The sequence below is a fragment of the Piliocolobus tephrosceles genome, chromosome 12, assembly GCF_002776525.5.
Source record: "Piliocolobus tephrosceles isolate RC106 chromosome 12, ASM277652v3, whole genome shotgun sequence".
Lineage (NCBI taxonomy): Eukaryota > Metazoa > Chordata > Mammalia > Primates > Cercopithecidae > Piliocolobus > Piliocolobus tephrosceles.
In genome coordinates, this window is record NC_045445.1 from 14,201,572 (window position 1) to 14,224,027 (window position 22,456).

The following is a 22,456-nucleotide window of genomic DNA, read 5'->3' on the forward strand; positions in this document are numbered from 1 at the left end:
AAAAAAAAAAAAAAAAGAGCTCCCAATGGCCAAAGCTGGAATGCTTTGAGCAACAAAATAAAGTAATATCAGATTATATTCTAAAGTATAGAAAGTTATCCATGAGTCCATATTGGTATAACTCAGTGAATGAATGAATGAATGAATGAAGAAAAAGAAATAAATATCCCAGGCAGAGAATTCCAAATAATTTATATGGATATTTCACCCTAAATGAAGTGGAATATAACTGTCTGACTCCATAAGTGTGACCTTCATGTGGTGACTTTCTTCTGAGTAAAGTATAGAAAGGGGGAAGAGTAACTTTACGGTGGAGAAACCTAACAAACACTATCTTAGCCAGGTTCAAGGTCAACATCAACAGTGCTCTCATATTGATAGTAGGTATCTTTGACATGATGTGATGAAAGAGCACTTTACCTCTATGGTCTTCCTCCCAGAAACCCATATGTCTTAGTCCATTTTGTGTTGCTATAATAGAATACTTAAGGCTTGGTGATTTATGAAGAAAAGAAGTCTATTTAGTTCACAATTCTGCAGGCTTGGAAGCTCAAGAAGCCTAGTGCTGGTGTCTACTCAGCTTCTAGTGAAAGTCTCATGCTACTTCCACTCGTCATAGTGGAAAGCGGAAGGGGAGTGTACAGGTACAAAGAGATCACATGGTAAGAGAAAAAACAAGAGAGAGAGAGAAGCCAAGGCAGCCAGACTCTTTTAACAACCTGCTTTCATGGGCTCTAATCCATTCCCAGGAGAGGGAGAACTCACTCACCACTATGGGAGGGCATTAATCCATTCATAAGGTATCCACCCCTATGACCAAAACTCCTCCCACTGGGCCCCACCACCCAATGGTGCTACACTGGGGAATCAAATTTCAGCATGAGTTTTGGCAGGGACAAACCACATCAAAACTACAGCACCATAACTCCAGTCTAATTACAAGAAAACAATTAGATGAATCTCAGTTGAAGGACATTTTGGAAAATACCTGACCAGTGCTCCTCAAAACTGCCGAAGTCATCAAAAACAAGTGAGAAACTGTCAAAATCAAGAAGACCCTAAGGAAGCATGATAACTAAATGGACTATAGTATTCTGGATGACATCCCAGGTTAGAAATAAACATTTGGTAAAAACTTTAAAAATTTGATTTAAGTGTGCACTTTAGTTAATAATATTAATATTTGTTCATCGATTGTAACAAATGTGCTATACTCATCTAAAGTGTCAATAAGAGGGGAAACTGGTTGCAGATTATATGAAAACTCTGTAATATCTTCACAATTTTTTTATAAATCTAGAAATTTGTTATATAATTTTATTAATAGTTTATTATATTTATGTTGCTATTCATATTTTATTACTATTTTAAAATTAGTTGGCTGAACTTGTGTGGTGCTATATCTGGGTTCTCTATTGTCTTCCACTGATATATAAGTCTATCCCTCAGTCAACACAATACAGTCTAGATGACTGTACCTATATAAGAAGTTTTGAAATAGAGTTATTCCTTTTACTTTCTTCTTCTTTTTCAAAATTGTTTTAGCTATTCTCATTTCCTTGCCATTTCATAAAAATCTTTTCTATATTTAGATAAAACATTGCAGGAATTTTGATAAGAATTGGGCAAATTTTTATAACAATTTGGGGAGAAATGACGTCTTTACTATATTGAAACTTCCAATCCATGAACACATATGCCTCTCCATTTAGATATTCTATTAATTACTATTTTGTACTTTTAAACATACATGTTCTGTATGTCATTTTTGAGTAGTGTCATATGATCTTGTACTTTTAAAATTTAACTTAAACATCTTCATTACTGGTATATACAGTATATAAAAATGTAACTTCTTTTTGTAAGTTTATTTTGTATCCTGTGACTTTCTGAACTCACTTGTTAATTTTATGCATTTTGTGTAGATTCCTTTGGATTTCTTATGTAGATCATCATGTCAACTGCAAACAGAGATGGCTGATTTTTCTTTTCCGATTTGCATGTCTTATTTGTTTTTCCTCTGGCATTACTGAACTAGATACATCTTCTTCCAGTCTTACGTTGAATAAGACTTGCAAGAGCAGACATCCCTGCCTTATTGACAATCTTTGGGGGAAAACATTCTGCCTTTCACTATTAACTGTAATGTTAGTTGTAGATTTGTATAGATATCCTTTTTCAGATTGAGGAAGTGGTACCCTATTTTTTGTTTGCTGAGAGATTTTATCACAAGTAAGTTGAATTCTGGGAAACTTTTCCTGCATCAGTTGATATAATCATATAATTTTTCATCTTTAACCTGTTGATTACATTAATTGATTTTCTAATGTTGAACTAGCCTTACATTCCTGGAATAAACCCCACTTGGTAATGGTGTACAATTCTTTTCATATATTTCTGAATTCTATTTGCCAATGTTTTGTTAGGGATTTTTGCATCTATATTTAGAAGGAATCTTAGTCTGTAGATTTTTTTTTTTTACTGTCTTTGCCTGGTTTTGATATCAGAGTGATACTAGTTTCATATGAGGAACTGAGAAGTGTTCTCTACTCTTCTATTTCTGAAAGAGATAGTGAAGAATTGCCATTGATTACTCTTTAAACACAAGGTAGAATTCTCAAGTGAAGCCATCTTACTCTGGATATTTGAGTTTTAAATTATGAATTCCATTTTTTAAATAATTATGGGGCTTTTCAAATTATTTCATATTGGGTGGCTTGTGAAAATTTGCATTTTTCTAGGAATTAGTCCACATTATCTATGTTATCAAATGTATGTGTTCGTACTTGTTTGTAATATTCCCTTAAAATTTGCATTTTTCTAGGAAGTAGTCCACATTATCTATGTTGTCAAATGTATGTGTTCGTACTTGTTTGTAATATTCTCTTATTATCCTTTTGATGACTGCAGGTCCTGTAGTGAAGTTCCCTATTCCATTCCTGATTTTTGTGATTTTTTTTTTTTTTTTTGCCTTCTCTCTTTTTCCCTTGGTCAGTATTGCTAAAGAAACTTTATCTGTAGGGATAGAGTGGTAGAGAATCAAACACGGACAGCTCAGATTTTAGAGTCATACAGACTGTGTAAGACAGATGTGAAGTGCCTAGCTCATAACAGGTCTCTGGTAAATGGAAACTGTTGTTATTATGAATGTCTAATGATGCTTAGATGCAACTGCCCAAAAAAATAAGATAGCTCCAAAATCCTGAGCAGGCTCAGGGGGATGGAGTCAAGGAGGTTAAGGAAGGCTGAGACACTCCTGATTTCTAGTCTCAGCTCCCACCAGTTACTCACAATATTATCTCAGACAGAGAAAGCCACCGACCCCCGCCCCCCCCCCCCCCAGCCTCAACTGGCTCATCTGCAAAATGGACACGGTAATGGGTACCTACCTCTTTAGGGTTGTGGTGAAGATAAAACGAGAAAATATATGCAAATCACCTGTCATTTACTGAGTGCTCAATAAACTGTAGTTATTTTGATTACCCTATCAAGGTGAAACCATTTCCAGCCAAAGCATTAATATCAGTGATTTTCTTTATTTGATGAACCAATCTACATCTGATTCTCTTTATAAGTATCTCTTGGGGTAAATTGCAATGTGTCTTTCACTTTCTCTCACAAGGAATATTTGGCTGGAATTCTGTGCGGAGTAAATTAATCGCCTCCACAAATCCATTTAAATAAGCACTTCTATCACAGTGATATTAAAGAATGCACCATGGTCTGGTCCTGTCAACACAGAAACAGAGCTGCAGGGATGAAAGCAGACTCAAGACCTGGCCATCAGTTGTTCTGAGCCTTTTTTCTCCAGAAGTACTTTACCTGCCTTTTTTTGCTGAGATAGGCTAGAAAGCTTTTGGAAGCAAAGTGGCTGTGGATCAAGAGCACTTAAGGAAAGACTTCCCATTCCTGAATGACAGAAATTCTGCCTGGGGACAGGAGACAAAAATCCAGCATCTCAATGAACACTGCACAAACAGATTCCAGCCTCTCTTCTTGGGGCTCTGATTTCCCTTGGCTAAGTGGACACTCTTGCTCCTCAGGAGGGGTTTGACCTTCTCAAGAGCTGCAAGACACAGCTGCCCACATCCAGTTGGCCAGGTCCAAACACAGGGCACTTAGGACCTTGACTGTATTCCCAGTTCATTTTTCACTGTCTGCAGAAAGCAAATGCACACCTTTACAAAGGTCAGGCCTAGCCTTAACCTCCAGTAGCCCAAAGGTATACAGGCTAATCAAAGTCTAGTGGCACTGTAGATAAGAGTCCCATGCTGAACTTAAAGGACCCATTCTGCCACATCCTGGCTGTGTGACCTTTGGTAAATCTCTCAACTTCTCTGTACTTAAATTTCTTCATTTGTAAAATGGAAGGAGTAAGAGTGTCTGCTAATAGCTCTTAAAAGTTTAAATGAGACAATGTTTAGCAAATACTGAATGCAACAGATGTTCTTAGCAATTGGTAGTTATCATGTTGATTATTAACCCAAGTTGTGTTAAAGTCAAATGCATAAAAGTCAAAGCATTTTCTTAGTCAGGTCTCCGGCCTTGAAGGAGAATCTGCTCAAGTATTTTCAGTGCTCAAAATATTTCCCAATTTGGGTCAACAAATAGCTGACAAAAAAATTGAAGGGTTATCCTAATTTTGTTTTTTTACAAAAGTGAATGTGAACATGCTGGAGAAAGTATACTCTCATATATTGGTGGTAAAAATATAAATTGTTATAGCCTGTCTGGAACAGAATCTGGTATTATCTGCTAAATTAAATATATAGCTACACTTCATCCTAGCAATGCCACTCTTGGGAATCTACTCCACAGAAATAAAAGCACTGGAAATGGAAGGTATGTTTGTGAGAAGGGGTATGGCTGAGTGAACTGCATATCCAAACCATGGCCTTTCATGCCAGCACTTAAAGGAATGAAGTGGTTTCCATGGTGTATTATTAAGTGAAAAAAGCAAGATGTAGTAGTATATATATGATACTTGGATGCCACTGTTGTAAAATCAAATAACCAAAACCTCCCTTTTGTATATGTAATATAAATGTTCTGTATAATTATGCAAATATGGAAGAAGACATGAAAAGATACTTACCAGGTTATTCACATTGGTTACCTTTTGGGAGCAATATAAAGGGTAGGAAAAAAAGGCTTCACATTTTTTAAAGAAGGTACCCACAGTGAAAACTTGTATTCTGTAGTACTCTTTAGGTAAAATAGCATGTGTGTGCACACAGGCACACATGCGCAGGAAGATGTGATAAAGGATGGTTGCCAAGATGTTAGTGGTGTATATTTCAAGAAAGTGAAAAATAGGAAAATACTGATTTACTTACTAGTTTACTGATTTATGTATTCATTTATTTCACAGAAACAGAACCCGCAAACTTTCCTTAGTGTAAATTTTCCCTTAAGAACTGAAAATAGCGGTCCTTTTAGGAAGGAAAGTGGACTGGCAGCTGCAGGGCTGACTGGATGGAAGAAAAATGCACTTTTCACTGTCCTTTGGTGCTTTGGAATTTCACACAATATGCATGTGCTACTCACTCAAAATAAGAAATAAAACTTAATTTGTGTTGTATCCCAAGAACCACAGACTCTCTTAGAGGCCAATGATTTACCATCAGTTTCTTCAGTGGGCACCACCAGCCTTCTCTTGTTCCTTTAGCACATCCTCTTCTTTTCCGCTGTAGGGTCTGGGTTCCTGCAGTCCACTCTGTCCAGATAACTTCCTTCATACATGGAGGGAGGAAAGGAAACATATTTAGTTGCCATCTTACCTGCCCTTTTGATCTTGGCTCGAACACGATCTTTTCACCCATGTAACTAAAATAAATCTGCTGTTCTATCTCCCAGTTGTGCATTGTATATGTATGATTTGGTTTGGCTCTGTGTCCCTACCCAAATCTCATCTTGAATTGTACTCCCATAATTCCCATGTATTGTGGGAGGGACCCAGTGGGAGATGACTGAATCATGGGGGCAGTTTCCCCCATACTGTTCTCCTGGTAGTGAATAAGTCTCACAAGATCTGATGGTTTCATAAGAGGAAATTTGTTTCACTTGGCCCTCATTCTCTCTTGCCACCGCCATGTAAAAAGTGCCTTTTGCCTTCCACCATGATTGTGAGGTCTCACCAGATATGTGGAGCTGTAAATCCAATAAACCCCTTTCTTTTGTAAATTGCCCAGTCTCGGGTGTGTGTTTATCAGCACTGTGAAAATGAACTAATACAATGTATATTTTAATAAAGTTCTGACAATGCTCAACACTCACATGATTTCTCTCACTCTAGATCATATGTGTGCAGTTTCACCTATAAGAGTATTGCCCTTTGCCTTGGGGTGGGCTTAGGAAAGCTCAATTCTGATTGGTTTCAGCAGAACCATACAACAGCCCAGAAGCTGCATAAGCAGCTATGCCATTCATCCCCTCATTTAGCAGAAATGTAATAAGCCGGGCACAGTGGCTCATGCCTGTAATCCCAGCACTTTGGGAGGCCAAGGTGGGTGGATCACCTGAGGTCAGGAGTTCGAGACCAGCCTGACCCACACGGAGAAACTCCATCTCTACTAAAAATACAAAACTAGCTGGACTTGGTGGCACAGGCTTATAATCCCAGCTACTTGGGAAGGCTGAGGCAGGAGAATCGCTTGAGCCTGGGAGGTGGAGGTTGTGGTGAGCCAAGATCGTGCCATTGCACTCCAGCCTGTGCAACAAGAGCAAAAAAACTCCATTTCAAAAAAAAAAAAAAAAGCATCTAGAAGGGCTCTGGCTTCGTGCTGAGTCTTAGAACAAGAGTGAGCACAAATTAAGTTACTCCTTGATCTCATGGTGGTCACAGTACAGTGGGAGAGACAGGCATTAAAATTAGTTAACAAGTAAATAAATAATTATAAGTTATGCAACTGGAAAGAGAAAGGAGTGCAGGTCAGGCGCAGTGGCTCACACCTGTAATCCCAGCACCTTGGCAAGCCAAGGTGGGCAGACCACGAGATCAAGAGATCGAGACCACCCTGGCCAACATGATGAAACGCCGTCTCTACTAAAAAACAAAATACAAAAATTAGCTGGGCGTGGTGGCGTGCACCTGTAGTCCCAGCTTCTTGGGAGGCTGAGGCAGGAGAATCACTTGAACCCCGGAGGCGGAGGTTGCAGTGAGCCGAGATCGTGCCACTGCACTCCAGCCTGGCTACAGAGTGAGACTCTGTCTCAAAAAAATAAAAAAAAGAAAAAGAAAAAAAGAAAAAAAAAAAAGGAGAGGAGAGGAGAATGCAGAGAGCTATCACAGCAATATACTAAAATATGTCTTGCTCATATGTGTGCTATATTTTTAATATAGATAGATGTAGCTATGATTGATTCATTTAAACTGCAGTTGAATTCATAGGTTTATTCACCCATGTACTTTTTCCTCAGTCGCTATATTCTAATAGCACAACTATTATTGATGTGGCAGTTGGGAGGGTGGGACAGGAAGAGGAACCTCATAAAAACTGCAAACATTAAAAAGAGGTCTCTACACATGTCCATACTTTGAGAGCAATTGGGCTAAGTGAATGTTGGATTGCTATGCCACAGATCCCAAATGAATTTGAAAATGATTGTTGATGGCCAGGCGCGGTGGCTCACGCCTGTAATCCCAGCACTTTGGGAGGCCGAGGCAGGTGGATCACAAGGTCAGGAGATCGAGACCATCCTGGCTAAGACGGTGAAACCCCGTCTCTGCTAAAAATACAAAAAATTATCCGGGCGCGTTGGCAGGCGCCTGTAGTCCCAGCTACTCGGGAGGCTGAGACAGGAGAATGGCGTGAACCCGGGAGGCGGAGCTTGCAGTGAGCTGAGATCAGGCCACTGCACTCCAGCCTGGGTGATGAGCAAGACTCCATCTCAAAAAAAAAAGAAAAAGAAAAAGAAAATGATTGTTGATATTTAAATGTCTTTATCAAGCTCTCCCAAGATCAGCTGTTTGATTTGCTCAGTAAAAAATGATGGTTATTTTTAAAGGAATCTTCATACTCCAAAGAATTCTGAACCAACAGCCTAATAATGCTCTGGAGTCATAAGATGCATTCATTCATTCATTCATTCATTCATTCATTCATTCATTCTCTTTCTCACACACACACACGAGCACCTGGCAACTATTAGTAAGCAGCAACAGTCTATGAAAGGAGATTGCAAGCTCTGCTGCTGTTCCCATCTCTCATCTCCCAAAGACAGCTAGGAGCAAGATGAAGGGAAGACCACCACCCGTCCACGCTCAGTGTTGGGCTAGTACCTGATACAGTTGGCAGACGTGTTCTGTACTGGGGACAGGGGGAAATGCCCCCGATTTTAACCTGGGGAATGATGACCCTAGGACTAACAGTTGTGTGCTGGGCCCCAAACTGACTCTGCAGGAGATACAGAAGAAATAAAACATTCCGTCTGTGCCCTCAGAGAACCTGCAACCTTCATGAGAGTCAAGATTTGCTTGCAGAAAATATTTCGGACTGGAGGACCTCGTTTAACTGGACTTGCAGAACCAAAACTTCCATTTACATTAATTTATCCAATTAATTGATATTTTCTGTTAAGTGTTCAGATTCTTTTTATTTAGATTCTTTTTATTGGAAAGCCTTCTAAATGTATTACAAATTTGTCTTATTCAACAGAACATCCTGGGTATAATTTAACCTCTTCCTGATGACTCAGGGTCATTTTTTGAATATCCTTTATTGTACCTCATCTGCTTTCGCATTATTCCGAACTCCCTTTCTTTCCACATCTGGCTGTCAGCTGTCACTGCTCATCCACAGTTAATGAGCCTGTCTCTTCCAACCCCCTCAGCTCTCGGCTAATCACTGATAATAACAGCAAAAACTGCATTGATCCACTGTTATACGCCAGGCCTTGTGCTAAGTGCTTTGCATGGATTAATTAATTAAATCCTCAGAATAACCCTGGAGGCAGGTACAATTATTATCCCCAAATTGCAGATGGGGTAACCAAGGCCCAGAAGGGTCAAGTAATTTGCCTAAGGTTACACAGCAAGCATGTATCAGAACTAGGATTTGGACTCTGCTGTGCTGGTCTCAAGATTTTAAGTTCTTTAGCACCACATCAGTGCTTTTCAAACCTTTTTGACAGTGAGACACAAACAGAAATATATTTTTATTACCATCCAGTAGACAGACACATATGAAACTGAATAGAAACTCCCAGCGACAACACGTTTATTAAGTAGAACACACTCTGATATTCTATTCCATTCTACTCCATCATTATCATCACTAATGTTGGTCGTGACCCACTAAAATGATTTCCCAGCCCATCAGTGAGTTACAATCTACGGTTTGAAAAATGCTGCAGCACATTTTATGCTAATCTACAATGAGTACAGGGTAACCACTATCCATGACACCTTGATGTGAACTAGAAAAAGGTGCCCCTTCCTCAAGATGCTTAATTCTATCTGCCAAAAATTGTCATAATGTGCTGACTTTAAGACACTACTGTTGTAAGGCAGAGAATGGTTAAAAATAAATAAGTAAATCTTGATGTCAACATTATGAATGGTGTCCCAAATAAACAATGATGTTGTAAGCACCCTATACACAACTGTACATATATACCCTGGTGGACAGAGAAGCCAGATGACAAAATCGTTTAGGAGGTATTTGTTCAATTGATAGATTATGTCAGAGTACCTGTGTCCCGGGGATTTGTGACAGCTCTTTTGCCTTCTTAGGGCCTTTCTGCTCATTTCCTAATTAGAGTAGCCAGATAAAATATAGAACACCCATTTTAATTGGAATTTCAAATAAACAACAACAAAAAGGTATTAGTATGCCTCACACAATATTTGGAATATACTCATGCTTTAAAAAATGTATTATATATTTCAAAATTGCTAAATAGTATATCTCAAATATTCTTAACACAAAAAATAAGTATGTCAGGTGATGGATCTATTAATTAGCTTAATATAATTATTTCACAATGTTTGATATATGTAAATATATCAAAACATTACATTGTACTCTATAAATATATACAATTATTGTTTGTCAATAAAATTTAAAAATTAAAAAAAATTTGAAAACATTCACTGTTTATCTGAAATTTAAATGTATCTGGGCACCCTGTATTTTTATTTGCTAAATTTGGCAAACCTATTATCAACGCGTAGTTGAATTAATGTAGTTCTTGCTGCTCTCTCTTATGCATCTGGAGCAGTTATCAAATGACACAGGAGTTTGATGGTAATTCTGCTGTAAGAGCTCTAGACCAGTCACATGGTATGACGTGGTTCAGGGTCAAGTGGGTAATCCCGAGAGGAAGAGGAAGGACTGGAAGTGATGAAGGATATCAGTTATAAAAGCACACACAAGCATGGACTGCTGGAGTGATCAAGAGAGGCTCCCTGGAGGAGACAGACTTAGAAGGATGGGAATAACAGGGAATACATTCGAGAGCTGTTTGTTTCATGAGAAAAAAAATTCCTGAAGCTGAGATGGATTACAAAGTATGTATCATGCTCACGGGGAGATAATTTTGTGTACAGCAGGGTTTTGATTAAAGATCATTTAGAGAGGGGCACGTGAGGGCAGTCAGGAGTACTTTAGCTAGCATTTCTGTAAAATGTACAGAGAGTACTAGACCATTACAGGAAAATCACAATAGTACTGAACTTATACTAAATACTGGGCATCATACCAAGCATTTTATATGCATCATCTAGATTGATTTGCACAAGAAAACTACAAGACAGACACCACTAGCATCCTCATTTAATAGCTGAAGAAACTGAGGCTCAGAATGGATGTTAAGTAACATACCCAGAGTCACACAGTTATAAATTGCAGACCTGGGATTTGAACCTAGATCTTTCAGACTCTGGAACCTGCACTCCTCACCACCACACTATGCTATTAGAAATAACACAGAACAATATACAGGAATGTTGTAGAACAGTTTCTGAGGCGCTCGAGGTACTTTTATGTTAGTGACAGAGGGACATGACTCAGATTAACAAGGTGTCCTTTAACCCTGTGTCCCTCCTACTTTGACAAGGGAAAAAGCAAAACATGTTGTAAAGTGACAAGTCTATGCCATCCCTAAGGGTAAGTACATTTCCTTGGCCTTCTTTCCCACTCTTTCCAAAAACTACAACCTGATAAGAAAAGAAAACCTGACTGAAAAAAGAAGAATCCAGAAGTGCTGCTCCTGATATATGGTGCTGCCCCCACAGGTTTAAAGTCCCACAGTGAACAGAGCAAACACTTGGGGCTCACAGGAGCCATTCTCCTGGTGAACACTCTTTCTCTGACAGAAACAAAAATCCTTGGAAAGCCAAAATGCCAGTTGGGTTCTTCTAGACTCTTCTTGCTAGCTTTGCTACCCATCTGCAATCCATTCAACCTGAACCTTGTTACTAGGTTAACAGATAACACAGCTTTAATTTATTTGCCAAGACACTTGGCCTCCAAAACCTTATTATTATTATTTACTTACACATGATTGTTAAGATACAATGCCTGCAGTGTGCAATAGGAGCATTAGCCACAAATGGATCTATGTTAGCAAAGTTTGAGAACCGGTTGTTACTGTGATTATTTGTTGTCAGTTCCTTTTCTCCCATCCATCCACCCTCATCCGACCAGCTGTGCTACGCAAAGTGAAGCCAGGGAATGAGCTGAGGGGCTCTGTATAATGTGCTAGTACACCAGTTCCTTGGGAGAAAAAACTAAATCCTCTATTTGGAGCATTTGCCAATTTCCACAGTGTAAATGCACTCACCACGGCCTATTTCAAGCTTCCAATGTGACCTCACTGAATGTGAAGATGGGAAAAGATGCTAACAATAGCTTTCCAGAGCCAGTGCAAGCCAAGCAGGCTCTAGCAACACACAGTCTGTGCAGAGCATCAAAAAGGAGTCGGGACTTTCAATAAGGGAGAGGGCAAACAAGTGACAGTTTATCCATACTATAGGCTACTAAGCAGTTGCTAAAAATGCTGATGTGGATCTATATTTATTTATTTATACATTTTCTTTTCTAAAATAAATATATCTATATTCATTGACATGAAAAAATCTTCAATATACTATTATTAAGATTTTCCTAAAGTCACCAATCAACATTAGTATATCATTGTAATTTTTTTAAATGTGTGTGTATCTTCATAAACAGAATAAGCGATTTAAGCATATATACCAAGATATAAACAGTTATCTGTAGGTGGCAGAATTATGTACACATTTTAATTTTCCTTTTTCAATTTTTCTATGTCACAGTTTACAATGGGCATATATTATGTGTATACGCATTTTTTTAATTAAAAAAAACGGGAACTTGAACACCTTATTTCATGAGTTCTCTTCCATTCCTTCAACCCTTCTCCAGGTTGAAGTGGTAGGGCTAGGCTAGGGCAGGACTCAAGCAAACCAGGAGAACAACCCCACCATGGGTCTTACTCCACTTTCCTGAATGCCACTCAGGTAAGGGTGGGGGTCACACGTCCAATATTACAAAGCGGATGAGTGTCAGTATCCTGATCACAGAATTATCAAAGCTGGCTGTTCAGGGCAGGTCTCCCTATAGCAGCTGCCTCATGGACAGAACTGTACCAGGTTATTCCAGTTTAGACCTTTACAAATGAAGAACAATATGAGGCAAATTGAATTTGCGGGATTTGCTAGCAGGTTCTGCAATCTAAATCGCAGCACTCACATAGATTCCTTACCACTGTCTTCTGAGAAATATGGGTCTTACTCCTCTGTTTTGTTTTTTAGGCTAATTGGCCAACACCGTTGTCCTTCAATTACACCATGATTTAAATAGACTTGTAAGCTAATTCACGGTATAATTGAAAGGCAATAGTGTTTGCCAGTTAGCCTAAGAAACTAATCATCATAAATAATATTGCTTCTATGGTAAAGCATGCCCCAGGTTTCCAACTGACTTACATACTAACGTCTGGAACATGACATGATTCATTTGTAAATTGGGGGCCGCCAATTGGGGACCAGGTGGTCTGATCTAAACAGATCAGAGCCTTATGCTTCTCATATGGAAATGTCTTTACAGATGTGCTATTGTGATCAATGAATAATTTTAAGGCATTTGGGAAATGTTAATTATTGATCCTTGCTTGCCTGACCAAAGGAGGACCTACAAAATACCACACAAATTCAGTTTGGTTTATGCGTTACATTACCAAATAACTGGTCCGGTTGTCTTTTTCTCTGTGTGGCTGTTTTCAAACTGTTTTAGTTACAGTTTCAGATTCATTCAAGGACAGCTCAGATAAAATCAGAGATTGATTACTATCTCCAGAACATGTATATGAAAAACTCAATTACAGTTAAAGAGAAACACAGCTTCCTCTTAGGCAACAGAAGAAACTGAGTTATTATAGTTTCCCAGTCATAATCTACATTCTGCAATACCATTTCTTGTACCTAGTTATTACTGTGCCTCCCCTCCTCAGCTCTCTAGTTTATTCTTGCAAAGAACTTCAAAAAACATTTTCAGGGTGTTTCCACAGGAATAATAACAAACCACTAACTGTTTTGGTGGGAAAGTGTTATTTTAACTTATGTTTCAAATGTTTGTCTTTCGGTACGAAAGCTCTCTAACCTGAAGATAACATAGTTGATTTCTAGACCCTCACTAGACGTGCTTCTGTTCTTGGTAAATGATGGCTATACTCTACTAGAGACCCTATTGAATACAGTTCTAGACCAAAGAGGAAGACTGTGAGGACCCAGACTAAGTCTGAAGGCAGGAAGAAGCTTCACAGTATGAAACCAAAACTTTTAGCCTAGGAATCAGAAGACACAGGGGCCAGTTTTGCTTCTGTGACTAACTGGGTATATTTCCTACAGCAAGTCCCTTCTTTTCTCTGAGCCTCAATCAATCTCCTCATCTAGAAAGTTGGCGGGATTTCAAACTGAGTTTAGGAGGAAAGGCAGGAGCCAGCACACCTTGAAGGTAATCTAATGGGAGGGTCATCTGGTTGAGCAAGATTATCCATCAAGAGGTTCATCTTCCCACCTGAGGGCAGGCCATCAGATTCGCTCTTAGAGGAGTAGTCATCAAAAATTCACAATTCCTTTTTGTGCTAGATGGCTGACAAAAGCAAAAGGGGCAGCTGACAAAGTGCAGCCAGTTCTTCCTTGAAGGGAGGGAAGCCCAGAGGGTGCTAACACCCTGAGCTCAGAGGTAAAAAGTGGAAAACAAGGAAGAGATCACTGCCCACATCTTGCAAAAGGCTAAACTTCTGAATTGGGGCAAAGGATGGAGGAAAATTGAATATTTTATATTGTTTTTCTTCTTTTTTCAGGTTGCATTGGAAGAGATTTAATCTCTGGATTATGTTCAAGGGTTTTTGTTTTGTTTTGTTTTGTTTTGTTTTTTGAGACGGAGTTTTGCTCTGTCAACTAGGCTGGAATGCAGTGGTGCAATTTCAGCTCACTGCAACCTCCGCCTCCGGAGTTCAAGCAGTTCTCCTGCTTCAGTCACCTGAGTATCTGGGATTACAGGCGCCCGCCACCATGCCTAGCTAATTTTTGTGTTTTTAATAGAGACAGGGTTTCACCATGCTGGCCATGCTGGTCTCAAACTCCTGACCTCAGGTGATCCACCTGCCTCGGTCTCCCAAAGTGCTGGGATTACAGGCGTGAGCCACCTCGCCCAACCTATTTTCAAGTCTTTGAGAGGAAAACTTGGTGGTAATTTTGTCTTACCTGTCTCGAATTTTGTTTTACCTTAGCTCCTTGAAAGCAGGAGCCAAGCACAGAGATGCTGTAGAAGGGTTTGCTAAATAGTAGCACAGTTCCAGCAAAATTGCAAAAACATGATCTTAGCAGAATGTAAATTAGCACTAAAGTGAATGAATTGCCTTAAATACTTTCTGAAATGAGGTAGAGAATAAAATAGTAAAACCAGATTAATTTCTTCGCAACGGTTTCTTGACTTTTTAAAGCACAATGTCCCTAAACTAACATTACCCTTTGAGTGAGTTCTGGAAACCCAAAGCACCTCTTTCTTCCATTAATCCACACCACAGATATATAAGTAGCCTGTGAGAGCATGGCCCATGTTTTAAATTGATATATTTCTGTATAAAGTCAGTAATTTATTAAAGGAATTCAGCAGAGTGGTTAAAACTTATACCTGAGTTAGACCTCAGTTAGATGCCAGAATTAGCCAGAGTCCAACAGGAAGTCAGGAGCTGACCACAGTGCCTGGCCCATATTAGACCGTCAACAAATAGCAACTGCTGCTGCTGCTATGACTGTTCTCATTATTAATTACTCCTTTCAGAAAATAATCCTAAAATCTTCTTTACATAAAGGCAGTTCAAGGAACACTATAAATGTTTTTGATCCTGACTGAAACGGTGGAGTATTCTGGACTAATCACCTTTAAAGTTCTGTAGTCTTTTCTAGTCGCAGCAAAAGAAATCCAAACATGCCTTGTAAGCTCTTGCGATCCTTCCTAATTGCTGCCTGGCTCTCTGCCACAGCTGGAGGACACACTGTTCCAAGATTCCGTCTGCTGCTGTATGATTGATCACAATATGTAATCATCAAATTCAGAGAATGAAAAAAACCATATACCTCTTTATGCAGAATTCTGATATTATTTGTAAAATAGACTCATAGAGATTCTGCTGAAACATACTCCTTTCTAGTCAGTTGCCCATTAGTAACAGACTTACTTCAATTGATCTGTGTGTTAAGAACAGTTGCTATTTGATCTGGTGGCTTCATGTCATGGGAAAATAGGAGTTATTTACTAGGCTTGCTGGATTTAGAAAATAAAACTATAGGATGCCCAGTTAAATCTGAATTACAGATAACGATTTTTGTTTTTAGTGTAAATGGATCCCAAATATTGCAAGGGGAAACTTATACTAAAAAGTTATTTTTTGTTGATCTGAAATTCAATTTAACAGAGCATCCTGTATTTTATCTGTCAATCCAATTTTTATACAACTATTCATCTTTACTTGCAACATGCCAAATATATGAATTTGATGACATTTTATTTATTATTTAAAAGGTATCAATTTAGTTGTCAGTACTATTTTCCGTCACAAACACCGATTACATCTTTGAATGTTATAGGATTTGACTCCTTGTTTTAAGAAATTTTAACAAAATTTCTATAAATCCATGTGATATGGCTTTTATTAGCATCAGGCATAATTGCATCACCAAATCACCAGAAACTACCAACAAATCCACAGTTAAGTATAAACTCTGGGTAGGCCACTTTGAAATGAATCTCATGTCGGAAACCAGAGCTCCAAGCCATCCCACTGAGGAAGGCTTCTGCCAGTTCACAAAGGTCATATTTACCTGTAGCTAGTGGCATTTCCTTGTTCCTAGATAAGATACAACAAAGGGAAGTGTTTGGTTCCAGGTGAGTGGGAAAGGGTGTAAGAAATAAGAAGATAACAGTGTTTGGTTCAGGTGGGAATGTATCAACCAAACCACTCTGCTACATGCTCAAGAGGCCACTGACTGACTATAATGCTGCTATTATCACCCATTAAAATCTAGTCATTTTCAATTCACATTTATGTATAGAAAATTCTGACTGCACAAGTACCATAACTTTCCTTTTCCAGAGGGGGAGGGGGCAAAGTGAGGTTGGTATTTATCTTTAATGTTTACAACAACTAGAGAAGTTCAATAGCATATCCTGGCTGTGTCCTCGGCGGAGTCTCTAGTTAAGAATCTGCAAGGCAGGAGTTAAAATGGGTATGTGCCACTAATGTACTCTTGCTCGTTATTAAAAATCAGACAGACAGCTTTGTGACACCATCCACAAGGCAGAGAATAACTGAGAAAGGCAAACATAAACTTGTAAGAAAAACACTGTAGAGCTACAGGCTTATCCCTCTTCATACTATCACAGCGCTCCTAAAGAAAACTGTCAAGTGTTTGTGAATTAAATCGTTTTAAAACCAGTAAAATGGAGCCTGGTTTTTAACAGTGGAAATGTGAAGTTCCTCAAACCTAGATCTGCTGTTCCTTGATCTGCTGTTTGGATATATCTGGGGAAAAAAAAAAATCTGTATTAAAGAAGATTTTAACCTCCCAATGTCCTTCCCACTTTTTTGTTGGGGGAGGAAGGACAGGAAGATGAGCTAAGTAAGTAAATACTAATGAAGGTCTTCAAACATCTTATGTGAATAGGCTCTATTTTTTTCTGCATGTCACTTCTTAAAAGCCCCAAAGTGTGTGTGTGTGTGTGTGTGTGTGTGTGTGTTTTAATGTAATTGTGAGGAAGCTGAACGATCATTAACTGTGGTCACTCGTTTACCAAATTAAACTTTGGGCTGTGAGGTATCAACTTCCTCATCCCTGCTTTTCACAACTGTCTTTAAACCTTTTCTCCAGTTCCCTCGAGACAGGAAGACATGGTATCCTTTAGCTTGGAGATTTGTCAACAACACATCCCCATTGGAGAAGTAATGTGTGTATGCTGGGGAAAGAACAGGATTTGGGGCCAAAATCCTAGATTTCAGTTCTGGCTTCATGACTTACTGGCTTTGCAATCACTGACCGGTTCCTTATTCTCAGATAGACTAAATAGCCTTATCTGTAAAAATGGATTGTTCAATTCTAATGACAAAATGCGTGTGGAAGTGATTTGTAAATGGTAAATCGGTATAAAAATGTCATTGATCATTCTTATTACAGGACTCAAAATGGAATTTCCACCTTGTGTTAACAGGGTGGGAACAGGGCAAAGGTGACCTTTGAAGAGGCTCCTGGTGCTTTGCTGAAGGCCACGGTCTGGAATGTTAAGCATCATTCTGGCTTTGAGACTGAAGGACTGACCCTGCAACCCTTATTTACATGCGTCCCATCAATGACTTTTCATGAGTCTAAACTAAAAAGTCAGCGCCTTTTTGCACACAACTCCTTCCTGTGCAGTTGAACCTCCCCTTCTTCTGACAAAAGATGCGTCTTTCCCAAAAGAGGACCAGGAAACACAGACAGCCTGTTCAATTTTATGTAGACTCCGTCTTAACTGCCACCAGATCCCACTGGCCAAATATTCGATGCCATCAATGGCCTATGCCACTTTCGAGAACACATTGTTGTAACTGCTTACATCTCACTGGTGAAAAACTGTTTTAAATAGATGAAAATCACCATCATATCTAGGGAATGAGATTTTCTCCCAGCTTAAACAAACAACATGATTATAGGCAAAAAAGGAGTATATTGTATGTGGTATTTTTTTTATTTTTTTATTTTTTGAGATGCAGTCTCACTCTGTCACTCAGGCTGGAGTGCATTGGTTGTTATCTTGGCTCACTGCAATCTCCGCCTCCCAGGTTCAAGCGATTGTCCTGCCTCAACCTCCCCAGTAGCTGGGACTACAGGTGCCTGCCACCATGCCTGGATAATTTTTGTATTTTTAGTAGAGACGGGGTTACACCATGTTAGCCAGGCTGGTCCCCATATCCTGACCCCAGGTGATCTGCCCGCCTCAGCATCCCAAAGTGCTGGGATTACAGGTGTGAGCCATTGTGCCTGGTGGTGTGCGGTATTATTTCTGAAGTATAATAAAAAAAAATAGCTAATGCTAAAAAGTGAAACACACTAATTGCATGAATACAGTGCATATTAGGGAGCTATTACTAGAACAAGTCTGAATATAATTTGGAGCTAGAATTTTATTTTTGAAATCACAATTACCAGTGCTAAGGGATAAATACATGTATCTGTTTGTGTGAAATGCATTCATTGTATTCCCCTAGTTGTAGAAAGCAAAGAGCTCATTGCTTTTGCAGTCTCGAGAACTTGATCATGTAGCAAATCTACACATGTACTTCCTGAATCTAAAAAAAAAGTTGAAAATTTTTTTTAAAAAAGAAGAACTTGGTTAAGCATAAGGCTTACAAATTTCCTCTGCTATTCAGGGACTTGTAAGCACCTAAAATAAAAGAAGGCACAATTGACCACGGGATATATGCAGTGAGAATATTTTAGATTTTGTAATCTAATATTGGATTGCAAAAGTCAATATTGGATTGACATTAATCCAACATTAATTTCAAATGTTTCTATCTAGGCAAAAGACAAGGCATTTGAAACTATGACATGTGTGTTGTATAATAATTGCCATGATTGTACCTGTCAACCCCTTGCAGATATTTGAGTAATATTTCATTTGGCTTCTTAATTTTCATCCCAGAAGGAAGTATAAGAAACTTGAATGCATGTAATTTAATGTGCTTCTATAGTATTTGTTACCAGTTCCTTCACTGAATGCCTATCAGTTTGTCTTCATAGCCTCCCCTTTCCCTTCCTTTCCTTGGAATTGCCCCTCCCTCTTCAATCCTCTTGCAGCCATGTTTGTACAATACGGCCCTCTTCTTGACCACATCCAACTGGTCTAGAAGTGGGCAGCTGTCCGTGAATTTGGAATTGAGACTAAGGGAGACTTGGCTTCACTCCGGGTAGCTGGGCCTATAATATGAATATAGACACGAGGTGAAAATTCCATTTTGAGTCCTGTAATAAGAATGATCAACAACATTTTTATACTCATTTACCATTTACAAATCATTTCCACATGCATTTTATCATTGGAATTGAACAATCTATTTTACAGATAAGGCTATTTAGTCTATCCGAGAATGAGTAATCTGTATTCATGGAGATAATAGAGATAGCCATCTGCCGTCATATAGCCTGGGGAGCAGAGAAAGAAAGAATCAAGCTGACATGCAGAAAGGGGCACAGATGAGATGCAGTGAGACACAGAAAAGTCCTGACCAATAACACAGTGTCTGGTTCCAGGTCAAGCCTAGCTGCATTCTTACCCCTGGGTTCCTTGAGAACCCCAGAGTCTTTAGAATAAACTTTTCCTTTTTGCCTAAGCTAGCTAAAGTAGGTCTCTGTTATTTACAAGCAAAAGTCCAGGTGACTGCACATTCCAACTCTGACAGTCTTCACTTTAAAACAGATACACTCACCCTAAAGCAAAAAGAGTTTGCATTCAATAACCCACTTAGGCAGGAGAGATCCTGGTGTACTGCAGTGTCTAGCATATACTTTAGTGGTAGGTGCTCATATAATGTTTGCTGAATGGATGAGTGAATCAATGAATGAATGAATAGAGGCATGTGTTCCAAATAACCTGGAATGAACTTAAGCTGACATTCAGATAAGTCACAGTGCCCGTGAGTGTATGACTATTCAAATTTTAAATCTTATTGACCATTAACCTATGACTTTCGAAGCTGGTTGAAAGGCAGGGCTACATAGTGGTTACAAGTAACGTCACTGGAGTCAAACTGATTACATTCCAATCATTGCCTTGCCCACGGATCTCTCTAGACCTCAGTTTCCTCATCTGTAAAATGGGAATAACTTCAATATATATCACAGATATTTTGAAGATTACAAGAGATAATCCATGAACTGCACATGGTATACAGTAAGTGCTCAAATGTTAATGACTATTATCATGATCTGGGGGCAACTTTTAAAGACAAAGCAGCAACATGTTCAAATCTCACTTGATACACTCTTTTTGATGAGTTGCTCTTCTTATCATTTATCCAACTTTTCTTTTTGACTTCTTCTCAGCTGTAGGCTGCAGGACAGCTTAGTGGTAGACTTCTTCCAGAATATTCACCTGGGTGCCAGTACCTTTGCTTCATCTGGTGACAGTCCTCTGAAGACCCCTAAACATTCTGTTCCCTTCTGACCTCTCCAGTCACTTCTTTAGATTTTAAAAGTTTCTGTAACCCAAAAGTGTGATACCAGGAAAGCTGACACTACTCAGGATGAGATTTCTCTCTCATCACAGTATTTTCTGCCATTCTACACATCTACTTAAAGTGTTTTTGAAGTGTTAATGTTGTAGGAATATCTATTAAAGTATTCATGCATGAAATGACACATCTTAGGTTTGTTTCAAAATAGTCAAGAAGCGGAGAGGTGAGTTGAGAAAGCGATGAAACAGAGAAGGTGTGAAAACTGAATGAGAGGAACCTGAGGGCTCGTGATATCAATCTAGTTTTTTACATGTCAGAAATTTTTCTTAATAAAAAGCTATGTCTAGAAATATTCTTGAGCACCCATTAGCCCTTCCTTCTGACACTTCCTTAGCCTGAGCTGTGTGTAATTTCATTCATAAGGAGTATAGTTCTGCTTTTCTTCCATCTCTTGCTTCAGGCAATGCCTTGAAATCATAAATGGCCGCCAAAAGAAGCAGAAGGTCCATATCCTGTGCACACAGAAGACATCTGAGCACAATTTAGATATTATTTTTGAAAAGTTTTAAACTGGTTTCATTTCTGTTTTGATACTAATGAATGAAATAGGTAAGAGGTCCTAGCAGAAACCGTCTCTTTACTGGGGACCTTGGCTGCTAATTTTCTGTTTACAACCAAAATGATAAAACATGTGCTGCTCCGTGATACAGGTGTAGTGTGTTAGCAAATACCCTTTAAAAGACACATGCAACAGAAGCTAAATCAAAAGCCAGATGAAAAACTGTCTCCACCTCGGACGACAGAGGGTTTTTGTTCATGCCTTGCCATCAATACACCAAATGTATCATAGCAACAGTAACCGGATGCTACTAACAAGAACCTCTTCCCAACGTTTAACCTTGTTGCAGCCTTCACAGAAGGTTCTTGCCATGGCATTGCTGACAACAGCAGGCATCGGTTATGTTGTCCTAAACAACCAAGGACCATGGTAGAGCATCAGGAAGTGGCTGCCACTCTCTGACGGGGTGGGTCAGGGAAAAGGGGATAAATTAGAAAGAAAATAATTATAATCTGTACTGTGATCATTGCCTTTATATGACCATCAGTGCCAATCATCTGTCTTCAAGGCCCAGTGGAATTGGGGATTGGTTTTCATGTGCCACCTTTTTCATACAAAGACCCAGGCTTTCAGCTGTTGCTGGTAGCGAGGGTCCACCGCCACACTCCTTCCTTCTCACCCCGCCTTTAAAACAAACACGTGGTGGAAAGCCAGCTGGTAGGGTTAGGGAAGCAGGGTATGGCCAAAGAAGGGAGCCAAGCTAACTGCTCCCCATGGGGATGCAGCCCTGACCTTGGCCTCATTAGCTTTGGGCTCTGACTGAGCTAAACCAGCCCAGATGGCTTTAGGAGTAAGGTGAAGACCCACTTCAGAGAAAAACTGGAGAAACAAATTAACAGCTTGCTAGCCTTAAAACGATGGGGAGGCGTGGGAGGAAAGATGTTCTAGTGGATTTTCATAGCGAAAACTTCAAAGAACTTTTCAAGTTGCATGTGTTTTACTATTATTAATATTATTATTTTCAGCTAAAGGTGATGAAATCTAGTTTATTTTCCCCAAATAGAAGTGAGTTTTAGATTTCTAAAATATCAGAACAACAAAGCTTTTACTTTTTCCTAATACACTTTTCAAGGGAGAGAAGAGAACTACTTTTGC